We start from the raw sequence: 14,660 nt of genomic DNA, 5'->3' as shown, positions 1-14,660 counted from the left end.
AGGGTGTTTCTAAGTAATCTTGCTGATCATCATAATAACCATACTGATCAGGGGAAAAACCTTGGTCATAGCTTGCCATCTCATTCCCATAATATCCATACTCATCTTCCACTGGATATTGTGCTTCATCAAAATACTCCATACCATCATCATAATATGCATATCCATCTGCTGCCTGCTGTCCATAATCAAGATAATCCATTGCATCGTCATAATAGCCATACTGATCTTGTGGCTGATACTGTTCATAATAATCCATACCTTCATCATAATACTCATACCCATCCTCATATCCCCCTGGATGATCAAAATAGTTATCTCCATTTTCATAGTAGCCATAGTCTTGGGACTGATCATCATAATATTGCCCGTTACTATCATAATGGTCATACTGCTGTTCAAATCTTCCTGATCGTCCCTGGACAGGAACATGGTGCTCTGCATAATGATTTCGATTCTTCTGCAGAGATCGTCTCCGCGAAGCACGTCTGTCATATCTATCTCTTCTGTAATCATCTTCCTCATAGCCATAGTCATCGTCATCATGCTCATATCCTTCATTGCGATAACCATGATATCTTCTCATATTTGAGTACTGATCATAACCTTCATCCTCAGATGAGAGGGGTACTCTTCTTGATCCACCTCTGGACATCCATCGCTGATTGCCAGCTCTCTCAGCGCTTTGTCTCCCTTTGGTAGAAAGAAACCTCTTGGTGAGCCAATTAGTTGCTCCTGCCAGCTTTCCCAAAACCAAAGAACGGTATTTAAAATCTGATGTCCCAGGTTTCTTTTTACCAAAAAGGCCTTTGAAAAATCCAGTTTTCTTTTCAGACTGCTCTGCAGACTTTCCATCTCTGCCCCCTAGCCTGATTAATAAAAATGAAGTCTTCCTAGGAGCTCCATTCTCCTTTTCCTTATCCTTTTCTGCTTGTTTCTTCTTCTTGCTGGTTCGAAAGCGCATCATGAATTTAGATGTATTCTTTAAGACTGATTTTCTTCTCTTCTTTTTTGCCAAACGATGTTTACGTTTTCCAAGTCCCAGAAACAATCTCGAGGTGCTTTTCAAGCGTTTCTTGGAGTTTCTTCGCCTCCGGAACCCTGAAAACCGCATGAAAAGCCTTGAAGTGTTCTTCAGCCCACTTTTTTTAATTTTTGGAGGCTCTGGAGGTGGAGGACTCTTTTTGTCATCTTCTTTCTTTTTCGCTTTTTTCTTTTTTCCATCAGTTGCATCCTCCACTTTGGCTTTATGATGCCCATCCTTGTGTTTTTTCCTTCCTTTTCTGTCCTCCTCTTCATCTTCTTCACTTCCCTCCCCTTCATCTTCCTCATCTTCCTCACCCTCACTTTTTTCCTCATCCTCTTCATCCTCATCCTCATCCTCTGATTGACCACGTCTTGATTTTGACTTTCCCTTTGCTTTTGAAGCTCCTTTTGCAGTAGCTTTACCCTTTCTTCGCTTGCGTCTGGTATCCTCAGCCTCTGAATCACTTTCCTCATCCTTCTCTGCCTCCTCATCCTCATTTTCGCTCTTCTCACTTTCTTCTTCACTCTTCACCAATTCTGCATCAGAGCCCTCATCTGACTCACTTGCAACAGCCTTCTTACCCTTTCCTTTGTCTTTGCCTTTCTTTCCATCATCCTTGCCTTTCTTTCCATCATCTTTGCCCTTTCCTTTAGGGGGCTGTTCCTTCTCTTTTTTTCCTGCTTTTTTGTCATCCTTCCCTCCCTTCTTATCCTCCTTGGCATCTTTTTCAGGCTTCTTGTCAGCCTTTCCTTTCTTTGGATCCTCTGGTTTGCCTTTGCTTTTCTCTGCCTCTGCTTTCCCTCCTTTCTTGGCTGCAGACTTTGAGTCACCTTTCTTGGCTGGCATTTTATGCTTTTGCAAAAAACATAATCTGGGTCACTGTGTCACAAGTTATCAGGCAGTATTGGATATCCTAGATGTAGAAAATGCCATAATTTCAGGAGGATGTCTCAACAAAATCCAGTAAGCAATGTATAAACACAACAATAAAACTAAAGTGATTGAAAAAAAACAAACTTGATTGATTGATTAATTCAAACACAAAAATAAAGTTCTGAATGGCAATGCATTGTTTGATCCATGATATCTTGAATAGTGATCAAAAGTCTTTGATGTTCAAAATATTTTTTTTTACCTTACAATGATTTGTATTCCCATCTTCAGAAAAATCCCATAGATTCTTTTTCCACTGAGAACATTCAAAGTTCCTTTCCCATGGCTATACTTTTAGTGGCTTTGGCAGGAGCTTTCCCCACAGATAAAGCAGCTTCTTGTCCGTCACTACAGTCAGAGGTATCCTCTACTTTCAGCATCCCTTTGTTACTATTTAGAAAGTGCCACAGTGCTCTTCTTTACAGACACGGTAATCTTCCTCAGATGCTTTTTTAAAGATGTTTTTAGGTACAGACCTTCTTAGACTCAGAAAGCATGTGTCTGGTAATGTGTTTGTGCTCCCCGTTGTAGTTGTAGAAGGAGCCTTAATTTGTCAGCTATACTGCCTTGGTGTAACATTACCTCTGAGGCTCATTCCTGTATGAATTATGCAGGTGGGCTGAGCTGTTACTACACAGTGTCTACGAAACATATCCAAAGAAGAACAAAATATATCTGGGGAGCAGACTTTCAAAACAGAGACGTTCTGTGTTCTGACCTGACACTGTGGTAAGTTATATAGCTTGGAAAGTAATGAAACAAAGCCTAAAAACAATCAATGGCTTTGCTTCAGGAAGACTATTGTGCATATGTATGTGTACTTGTGTGTATTTCTGAGTGAATGTGTGCATGCATGGGTATGTGCACTTGCATGTGCATGTACTTCAGGTTCTGTCTTGTGTACATGTGTAGTGAGTCTGCGTGTTTGTGTGTGTGTGTGTGTGTATGTTTCTGTTTCTGCGTTTCTGTGTGTATGAAATAAAACATAATGAAGCTTATCAAATAAAAGCACAAAACAGAAACAGGGAATTGGTGGAATAATTTAAATGCTCATAAATGGAAAACTGTACTGTAAGTAACTTGTTTTAGTATCCGTATTACAGAAGGAGACAGACACTGAATCTCTTCAAATATAAATATAAATACTGAATCTCTAGCAAATATCAAAGCTTTGTAGATCTGTCGAAAATGAGAGATATAAAAGAGTGCTGTTAAAATATTCATTAATTTGCTATTGGCTGTTGTGCCACTCGGTTATTAACAACAACATAACGTGCTTATCAATTTTAAATTAAATTCGGTCACTCCTGAAATCTTGTGATCTTCAGATCGATATTTGATATGTTTAGTGATTTGGTAAAATGCAGGAGTCTAAAGTTACAATGATTTCATGGACCTTCCATGAAACCCACAAAGATACAATTACCTTATTAGGTCACTAGGTCTGTGGTATCAGTTTCTACCTGGTGCTGGCAAAATGAGAATGGAGGTGCTATCCCTTATATCAGATAGCATCTATACATTTTAAAGTAATGCCAAAAGTATCTTTCCTTTTTTAGAGAGGTGTAATAAAACCCCAGGGATTCATATAATACTCAATTGCAGCCACAATTTTACCTTTTGGACATGCCCTTTTTACTTGTAACAAAAACAAACTTAGAACTAAAGCTGATCCTTGTGACCTCGTTAATAACCCTTTTGCTAGCCATAATATGGTTTTACCTGTACTATCCAAAGACAAGCTTTGACTTAATAATATTAATCCCAATTTAGAGTCATTTGCAGTTCAAAATTTCCGCTGCATCATTAGTCATGAAAAATGACTGGATTCATCCAACTGAATACCAGGCAAAAATGCATGGTGAGGAAAGCACAGAGTTGTTGTAAGACCTTTATAAAGTTCTGACTTCAGCAAAAGCAGAGGCTGGGATTTATTTCACAGTGAATGCTTGCGGATTCATATTTAAAAGTTGAAAAGTTTAAAAGAGAAATTGACAGCAATGAACATGTGTACATAACATTTTGTAATGTGAAAAATATTATTACAGCAGATAATATCTCTACACCATGGTGCATTACCTGCTGTTTTAATGTTGTGATAATGTCATTACTTGGGGTTGGGCAGGTCCTCTCTAATTTCACTTCACCCTTGCTATATATCTTATCATTATCATTTTCATAATAATGAAGTATTTTTTTTAGTTTTGGTGATTGAGACACCAAAATGGCAGGATAATTTGGAGTATTTACAAAATGTTACTGCATCTTGGTGTTATATATGTCAAGTGCCTCACAGTAATGATATCTTTCACATAATCCTTTTATGTTCAGTCATAAATTAAATAGTTTTTGGTGACTATTCAAAACCAGCATTGTCTTTTTCATGTATTTAGGGAGAAATCTGTAGTTTTAGTCTATATTTTGAGGATCTGTTAATATTTAAATGTTGGTGTACATACAGACTGTTTTTGTGTGGTGCTTTCTTTGTTTAGAACCAAATCAACTCTTTGAAACTATTAGCTTGAAACTCACCAGTACAATACAAATACAATCACAAAGCAAAATAATACAAAAAATATTATGTATCTGATCTATCTTTTACATGCTGATATATCTGATGTATCTTTTACATGCCAGTCACATTACAAATTGAACTGCGGTCAGGATGATAGATGAGCTGCATTTGAAATAGAGTCAGAGGGTCTTCTTGACTGTTGGCCATTTCTCCATAAGGCTGTGACATGGAGATGCTTGAATAGATTTTACCATGAAGACCTTTTGGACAGACTGTGCAAAAAGGACATTTCCACAACTATGCTTGCAAATTTGAGCATGTCAAACTTAAGGTCAATACTCAATCTTATGGGGGATGGTACAGAGAGTATACTAAAGCCAGAGTATACAGTACAGCCTACAGTATATTATCTCTAGGGTACGCAATACAGGCAGTGGAAAGATTCTCTAAACCAAATTTTAAGACTCTTTGTAGAGGAGAGATCCAGAGCAAGAGCCAGGAGCTACATATCCTAATTATTTCATTGCACTTACATGTTGATCTACTCACACGCTTGCGATCTCAGTTTTGCTATGTTTGGCACTGACGCTTGCTCATATCAGGTTAGTGGTGTCCTATTTGTGAAACTTTTCCAGCCACTTTATTAGATGCACTTTGTAAGTCGCTGTGAATAACAGCAGCTGCTAAATAACAATAATGTAATGTAATGCAATGATTCCTTATTGATGCTTATTTACAGAGAATTATAGCCTTATGCTAAGACATAAAAATCAGGTTAAATAGTCAGGTTAATTTTGTGGTTTGTACCCTGTGCTTACGCTCAAAATGTATTGGGGGGGGGGGGGGGGGGGGCAATTCCCAATGTGCTTTCCTAGACCACTATGAAACTATGAAAGGAGACAGATTTCAGAAACAACAGAAATCTCTGATTTTCAATTGGGACCAGTGTAAAACAACAGAGAAACAAGTAGGACAGGCTTTTTCAGTGTACAGTGGTAAAATCATTGCTGAGATCACCTGATGACACAATGATATATCTTGGGGTCCATTGGAGTTGGGGTATCTGATTGCCATTCTCATTTTATCATTCTGGCATTGTAAGCCTATCTGGGCATTACCATGCGTGGCCACAAGTCAAAGAGGAGATATCAAGCTGTTGCTATGTACATGGCCTGGGTTATGTTTGCTCCTAATCACGGAAAAACCTCTCCTCCATGCTGCTGATAAGGCTCTTGTTCAGTGAGGTCAATGGAGCGCTTGTTTCTACATCCCAATGATTGAGGGCACCGATGGCGACGTCAAGATAATTAAAGTGGAAACGGAACTCAACCCCACTTTTAAAAAATGTACATCTTTCATTGCAAGTCATCCTGTACAGTAGCATCTTAAAGCTGATTCTAGCTTACAGGTGGTTTCCTAATAAATTCTTTTGAACATTTAAATGAAGCCTTTCTAAAGTCTAAGAGGATGCTAATGTTTTAAAATAACTAAGAAATATTTGTTTGTTGCATCTGGGTTGTTCTATTATAGAGAAAGCAAGAACAAAAGATCTAATGAATGCGGGGAAAAAAAGATCTACTTACACCAGAATGCAATTATGCTGTCTCACGCAAAGTGGTCACAGAATGTATTAAAATTCTTGTAACATAAATATTATTTCCATATTTAATTTGCAAACCCCTATGAAACTGTTATTGAACACAAATATAAATATCATTTAATTGACCATTTCTGTAGTTTCATTAGCTGCCTGAAATTTTCTGCAGATGACCAGCAGAATATGTACTAGTTAATAATGCAACCGTTTCCCTCCTTGTGACACAGAGTCAGGCATTCTGATAGGTCAATTCTGTTGTTGCTCATGACATACAGATCGTCGGGATGGCTTATCTGTAATGTCATCACAGGAGGATAGCCTTTGTTGTTGCACTCAGCTAAATCACTTGGTTACCAGGCTATGGGAATGAGCAGGTGCCCGGCACTCTCACCATTCATTCCCTGTTATGTAAGGCTGACCAACAAACAATATATTGTGTTGCTGGGCCATCTAGTGGTGTAGGAAGATCTTTTTTCGAGTCTTAACTGCAGTGCAGAGGAGTTTGTTAAAACAGAATTATAACAAGCAAACTTTTGTGTCAAGTGCTGATTTTAAGGCAATGACTTTTTTTTTCGATCTATCCAAAGTTCAACTCCGGTTTCATCATTAACACAGATTATTTACTTCCATTCATCGAAGAGATGAAAGGAGTTAGTAACACCAAAATCTTCTTTACCAACTGTCCGTGCAGAAGCGCCCCCCTCTGCGTATACAAAATCTTCTTATTTTAAGCGTCGAGTATTCTTAAAACACAGTCCAAAACAGCAACCCAAATTTCTTAGAACTAGTATAACTATGTGCATACCAATTTTCAGCCGCCCACATGCAACCGTTCACCAGAAATCTCACTGAATACACCGTGTCTTTCTCTAGTGTTTAGCCTACAAGTGGAGCACGCCACCTCCGAATGATTAGCCCTTTACACTTGTTTAGGATGCAAGATGATTTCGGATTTTGTCAAAGAAAGATCATTTACCATCAAAGCAACTACACAACACCGTTGAACAGCTTCCCTTTTATCAGTAAAGGTGTTTATTTGCTTGCTCACGACTTCGTAAAAAACATGCATTCATTTCCATCGTAACCGGAACGTAATATTGTCGAACTCTTTGCGACCACACAACGTAAAGTTTTCAGATAACTAGTGTTAAGGTGTAGTAGTACAAATCGTTTGAAAAAGAACTTGAACTTGGATCTGCACAAAGGTTATTAATGTGCATTTGTGTTTTATCATGAAATGGCACAGGAGCACTCAGACTGAAATTATCTATAATTTGACATCAAAGTCTAATTTTAATAATGACTAATTTTAAGGTGGAGATGTATTACACTTGAACATATCTCTAACTGGAAAGCATTTAACAGCCAGTAGTGTGTATTTGCTACATTCACAACAGATAAGGCCCTGTACTCGTTATTCATTTCACTATTAATGATAATTACACTTCACTACATCCTATTGGGAACAACACCCATTGGTTATAGCCTGGAATGTTACAAACCGGAGGATAAAGTCTGTTTTGAAACAAGATCTGTCAACATTGAGAGATATGTCTCTACTTCTTTTTCATTTTCATAAAACCACACTGTGCTGAACAAAAGATTTTACTGAATAAACAGACATCAAGAGCAACATCAAACCATACTATCACAAAATGTTTCCTAAAGAGCACCAGGTTTGTGATTTTAATTGAATCCTAGTTAATCTGATGGCAATCATCTTAACCATTCTTCCCCAGTTACCAGTACCAACAAACAGGGAGCATTTCCATGTTATTTTTCAAATTTTAGTGTCATGATACCACACTAGAATACGCAGAGCTGTGAAGCATAGGTTTGACCCTTCACATACAATGGGGCCCGGTTTTGAACAGAAAAACATGGCACAACTGTAGCACAAAACTACATCACATCTTCAGCAATATGATTTATATGTATTTGGACAAACAATACCTGAGTTCACCTGAACAACATGTCCATTTTTGATTAAATTAACCGAATATAATTTGTATTCATCACTGAGGCTGGAATGCAAAGGCCACAAATAATGAATCATTCCCGTGGCTGTTTAAAATCATCTCCCTAATAAACCTTGGAAGAGGAAAAAACAATTCATTTCAATTATGGAATTAATTAATTCTGTCTGTCAATTCAGATTGATCAGTCGATGTAGATTGATTAATAGAAATGCAGATTGATCAGTAGAATAATTTAATCTGAATTAAAATTCAGATTACTTTACTAGTTACTACTAGTTATTAACTTATATATTGCGGCATCAGATCAAGTTCATATACTCTGTCCTCTTAACCTAACTCGTTTAATTCATTAATATCTGTGCACAATGTATGAAGTAAGCAATATCCTCTTTTCTTTTTCACATACATCTCCTGACCTGCCTCGGTACCTTACATGATCTCTGGTTATGGAGACGTTTCCCAAAACTGATGCCCATTGCTTGACAAAGCTTACCTTGTGGTAAATCTCACCAGTTCTTCCCAAGGCAGAGCATCCAGTTGCCTGGCAAGGGATGGAGTCCAGAGAAGAATATGTATGAGGAATCTCAGCTGCCCAGTAAGTGTCTATGCATAAGTGTCCATGCAGTTTGCTGTCTTGTATAATGCATTACGCAAACTGACACTGCCTTCTGAACAAATGGGCCCATTCTTATGTGGGCTCCCTTTCAGCCCATGACAGAAAATCCACACACAAATAATCCTTAAGCAAATGTAGCTGCTAACACACACATGCCTGGCAAAACCAGTTCCGCACATTGACAGTCTTCTCCCTTTTATACAAGTAGAACAGCATCTCTTCTATTAGTCTGCTTATAAAAACAATGTGCCCACATGGACAGTGACATCACAGGATATCATCTCTGGACAGCAGGTAACAAGAAAGTACTGCTTTTTACAAGTGAAACTGACAAATGAGGTTTGGAGTGGATTGCTTGGCAAACATACCCAGGGCGCTCTTCTGATGAAAAGCAGTCTTTAAGTGGTGCAATTTCATCATTCAGATAATCCACCTGCCCTCCTCTGCTTTCTTTGTTTAGGTCTATATATTGATACGCTTCGCAAAAGCCCAGCTTTTGTGATTATTGTCCTTTCCATGATTTGTTTGAGATGAGTACAAAAAAACCATTGAATTTTTAACTCTTATGTCAGTTTCGACAGGGCTTGGTCCAAACATATGCGGAGTATAGGGCTGCATGGAGCCCTGGGGCCATATTCCCCCTTTTTAAAAAAAAATAAATAAAATAAATCACAACAGTTTTACTTTTTATTTTGCTTACTTTTGTGGTATAAAAATCATACAGGAAAAAAGGGAAGTAAACCAAGGATCCTTTCATGAGGTACCCATGAGCTCTTACTTTCTGCTATCAATAAATGACTCAGGATCAGCTCTCCCAACAAACCTTACCTATAATGAATTAGTAGCTATGGAAATGACTCCCCTGGGTCAGTTTAGGGCTAAAAATGACAATACCTCCAATGATCCTCCCCAAAATGAGTTGGATAGGCTAAACTGACAGAAAATTATTATATAGCTCATTATATATATATTAGCTTATTATATAGCTCATTAGCTCAACATTGTTTATTTAGCCACAGTAGAATTACCCTTATTTCAGTTCATCTACTCAAAGCTTATTGGCAAACACTGGGGTGATGAATATCATTTTTAATTTATGGCAGGTGGTAGCAATACAGTATTCACATTTCCCTGGTGTAAACATGGATACTCTAACCATAAGGCCACAGAAGGCAAATACAGTACAATTTTTGCAATAGCAAATGAAAACATCATTAACAAATACTGTACCCATTAAGATTTTTTCATGGTAGCCAATTTTTAATTTCTCATGCTTTGTGAATAGATAAACAAAATGGGGAAATTATTTCTTATTAATGCTGATACCAATGACTTTTTTACAGCTTGCAAACATCCACTCCACATACAGTATTTCTTTTGTCCTTTGCCATGGTAACACTTTTGTAAATCTGTATAGCTTTATGAATCCACAACATATCAGTTACATGCTGTAAGATGTGAGATGTATAATCCCAATAAAGTTACAGTTGAGTGAGTCTGTGAACCCTTAGACAGAACCCCAGATGAATCACTTGTTTGCACTGCTCTCCACTGAACAATGCAAAGAGAGCAGGTGGGCAGACAGGAAGGAAAAATACCATACGTTCAATTAACTTGATGTGACTGCATTCATTTAGGTACTGGTCTTTCTCGTCTTCAACACAAAACGAACTTTGAGTTTCACTTAAACTACTTTGGCTATAACAATTAACAATTGTGATTAACAATTTGAATACCATTGAATGTTGAAGTTAAATAATAATTCTTTAAAGATTTTATGATTTAATGGTTTCAAAAATATGATGCAAACACCTACTACTGGTGTGAAATGGAGTGACAGTTGAATTAATAAGCCATTTTACTATGACATGTTTGTAGGTATAATATAAATGGTTGTAAAATACATAACACAGCATAAAAGCATCTCATAGTTCAAAAACAGAGTACTACCCCCATGTAGGTTACAGAGTCTCACTGCAGGTGGCGCTGAAGGCCATTTTTTGTACACATGCAAGACTGGGATAATGTGGTGATTGATAACATACTTCATTCTTAACTTAAAATTCTGCCTCATGACTTGTTTGCAAATTAAAGATTATATTAAACACACATTTGACTAATTTTCTATAATAGCTTGATAGGCCTGAATACCACAAAACTGACAATTTTGTACTGCTTTATGTATAAATTGACTTAAACTAGCATTGAGGAATTGTGATAATAAAGTTATGAGTGACTGCTAAGGATGTCTAAGGATTGTGTTTTTTTTTTTTTGCTAAAAACATTTGTTTTCTGAAAAAAAAAGACTACCAATCATGGAACAAGTGAAATATTGGGAGAGAACACTGAGAATTGCTGTATTACAGTGTCCAAACTGTAGTAAATAACTCTTTAAAAAGCCAAGTCTTTGAGATTGGTGTTTAAACACATATTTAGCCATTGGAATAGTCGTCTCAAGTCACAAAAGGAAATCATACCATAACTTCTCAGGCTGGATCCGGTCAGTCTAAACAATATATAGATACAAATGTGATAGGAACGGAATACTCCAAACAATGCTCAAACACAGAGGCATCCTATGTAATGCAATTTAATCTTACCCAGTCATAAAATGAAAGATAACACAACAGCATTTTGTGCTATAGAATCTTGATTTGTGAGGATTAGCTTTGCTAAAAGAATGAGTTTATCAAATTTAGGCCTGCCACCCCAGATGCATACACACAGGACACATGTGCACACTGCCATCTGGACCCGGCATCAAGTATCATTCCAATATTTATAGTAGACCCGTGCTCTAGCCTGCACCTTCCTTACCTCTTCTCGCCCGTCATTTGTGTAAAGGCCTCCATCTTAGTGTTCCCAGAGCCAGTACTCCAGAGCACAGTCCCTCCATAGTATTTAGCAATACAACTTCACTGCAGCATCCTCAAATGGAGGCTCTGGTCCCATGGAGGGAATATGGCTACAGATAATTAACCAGTTTCACGCTGCCAGTTCCCTCAAACCCACACTTGTCCACAGTGCTGCAACGCCCTGGTGCCTCTATATGCATATTTAATGAGGACTATTATTCTTGTTTTCACTCTTGAATGAAGGCTCGTGCTCTAAGCTTTCAAGTGAGTACTGAATGTTTGCAAGTGTTAGCACAAGGGCCAGAGCAGCAGCAGAGAGGGTCTGGAGGGGATGGCAAGCACAAAGGAAGGGGCCCTAGAGGAGCAACTGAAAATTGAGCTTGTTCTCCTCTGTGACATAAGTGAACAACAAACAAAAAGAAAAGTAAAAGTGATCAAATTTGTTCTTCCCAAATAAAATTTAATCCTGCACAAACACAGGTATAACTATGCAAAGACAACAAACAATGTAGCTTTGGCTCTAGGTCTGACTGTACCATGAAACGTTGTTACTTTGTGCAACTCTGCATGAGAGTACTTTAAACCATGCACTGCTGGGTACATTGAGTTTCTCTCTTGAGTAAGGTTAGAACTCGGCTGTACTCTGAACTCTGTCATCAGGTAGAAGGGAACTGCTGATTTCTCCCTGGTGATGCCTGTGAAAGTGAACTGCATGAATAAAACAGCATTCACATGGGCCTCATGTTGAAGGTGCCCTTTCTAGGAACAGCTTCACTCTACTCTTTGAAATAATGTTCCATAGCTTATCTCAAAATCTATAAATCTATGTGGAACCACCTTACGAGAGGTAGTCTGTGAGAAAGAAATAGAGAAGGCAGAGGACTGAAATGACTACCAAAAGTTAGCTATCTAACTATCTGGTTAGCTAAAGTTGGCTATAGCTAGTGACATATATGATACTGAATGTTTCTGTAGCTAACTAGCCCCTTCTCATTTTCTTTCTCATTTCTCCTTGTGATTTTCACCTTCCAGACAGATTTCATGCTCCTTGATAGCTGAAGGTGATGACTGGTTAGCTAGTTAGCAAACATAACAATTGAAGGGAGTTTGATTACCAAAAACTTTAAAACTGTCACTTTCCAGGTTACTTGATCTTTACACATGCACATTTTTGTCAAAATTTCTTAAAGAATCACTTTCATCCCTTGTATTATGGTACAGTGTGAAACTCAGATGTTAGGGGACTCTCAGCTGGATTTATCTACATTGCTACACATTGTCTTGAGTGCAAACTAATGAGCAAATGGCTAATACTGTTATTTTCTTGTTTGTATTGATAGCTGAAGTCACTCATTGCTACTGACTCACTGTGCTTTGTATAACTATGATAAGAAACATATCGCACATTTTTCTAAGTTATAGCTCTCTAGATGTTGCATTGAAAAAATTTCACTAAACAATAATTTAGTTTTAAATTTATTTCAGGATATTTCACTTCACATGTGTTCATTATTAGTGTGAGTGTTTGTATACATATATATTCATCTGTGTAGGTTTAGTAACCTTTTAGTTCATAAATTAATGTGCACAGAATCAGTCTAACAAATAATGTAAATAACTCAGAGAGTATACAGTAACTAACCAAGTTACTTATGTGTCCAAAGTTGGTTAGTTAACAATCGCAAAGCAAAGTAGAAAAAGCTTTTTGTACCACATCACTTCACACAATGTGAATAAGCACTATTCCATGGGAGGTCACCCAGTGTTTCCTTAATCTTTTATGTCACTTGGTCCTTGTTTCTTTTATCATGCCAAGACTTTAGCTTCTTTAAGTTTTGCTTTAATGTATCAAGCGAGTCATGCTAAAAAGGAGAAGGAAATGCCGGTGGACAGAAGGGAGCTTAGGAGAACCACTTGGTACTGTCTTCACAACAGTGGCAGCCGATTACCCAGACACACCCACCGGTAACAGGCAGCAGGAAATGGAACAGTTCATCAAATTATTTATAAATTCTTTCCCTGCAATGAGTGTTCAGAAGGCTTGTGAGCAAAGTTAAAACTGGTGTAAATTGATATAGCATTCTCGGGTAAGGTGGGGAGTCAAATTTGGTATGCTACCTGGCAAGCTCAGTAGCACATTTCAGAAACTTCCAGACAGCTTGACAATGTGTTCAGCTGCAAAAATAGCTCCAGACATAGTGACTCATGCTGTTTTGACCAGTATGGCAGGTTTGTATGGCTCTGAGGTCAACAAGCCCCTGCAGCTCTTCCAAAGATGGCCACAGGGTGGCCCTCTCTCATTTTCAAGCCAATCTGGCCAATACTGCAGTTTAAGCAAAATAAGCAGTCACAACAAATAATGTTAGTCCACATAATTGCTCAAAAATGTATTCTTTCAATATACAGTATCATATACTATATGCTATAAAATATTCTACACAATATATGTCATACAGCAGGGGTGTCCAAACCTCTCCTGGAGGGCCACTTGTCCTGTGTGCTTTAGATCTCTCCCTGCTCCAACACAGCTGATTCAAATGATCAGTTCGTTATGAACTCCTGATGCTGCTGAATAACAAACTGATCATTTGAATCAACTGTGTTGGAGCAGGGAGAGATGTAAAACACACAGGACAAGTGGCCCTCCAGGAGAGGTTTGGACACCCCTGTCATACAGTATACTATATTCAAAAATGTTTTCTGTCACAATTTTTATAGTATCGTCATTCAGTGGTGTTGCAGGGGATCTTTGTAGCACAACTGTAAAACAATTATCTTAAATAACCTGAAATTGTATTCCTGACTCCCACAGGAGCGGAGGCTGGGAAACATCAGTAAGGGCCTCCTCTGTAATTGATATGCACAACCCTGATGATACTGATTTCCTTAGTATTTTAACTGAAAACAAATCAACATAATTCAGGCAGCTGACACAAACTGTCTCAGTACACATGCTTCCTCCAAAATGATGACAGTGTTTGATTAAGCAAGGCTGAACCTGACTGTGTGAAAATGAATGAGTGGTGGAGAGATGGCTGAAACCTTTTTGAATTTGAAAAATTGTGATGACAATTATTGGCAGATGACCTCACTTAATATTAAGATGATCTTACTGGAAATATTAGGCACTAAAGTCAA

The sequence above is a fragment of the Megalops cyprinoides genome, chromosome 1, assembly GCF_013368585.1.
Source record: "Megalops cyprinoides isolate fMegCyp1 chromosome 1, fMegCyp1.pri, whole genome shotgun sequence".
In the NCBI taxonomy this organism is placed as follows: domain Eukaryota; kingdom Metazoa; phylum Chordata; class Actinopteri; order Elopiformes; family Megalopidae; genus Megalops; species Megalops cyprinoides.
This window is presented reverse-complemented; position numbering follows the sequence as displayed.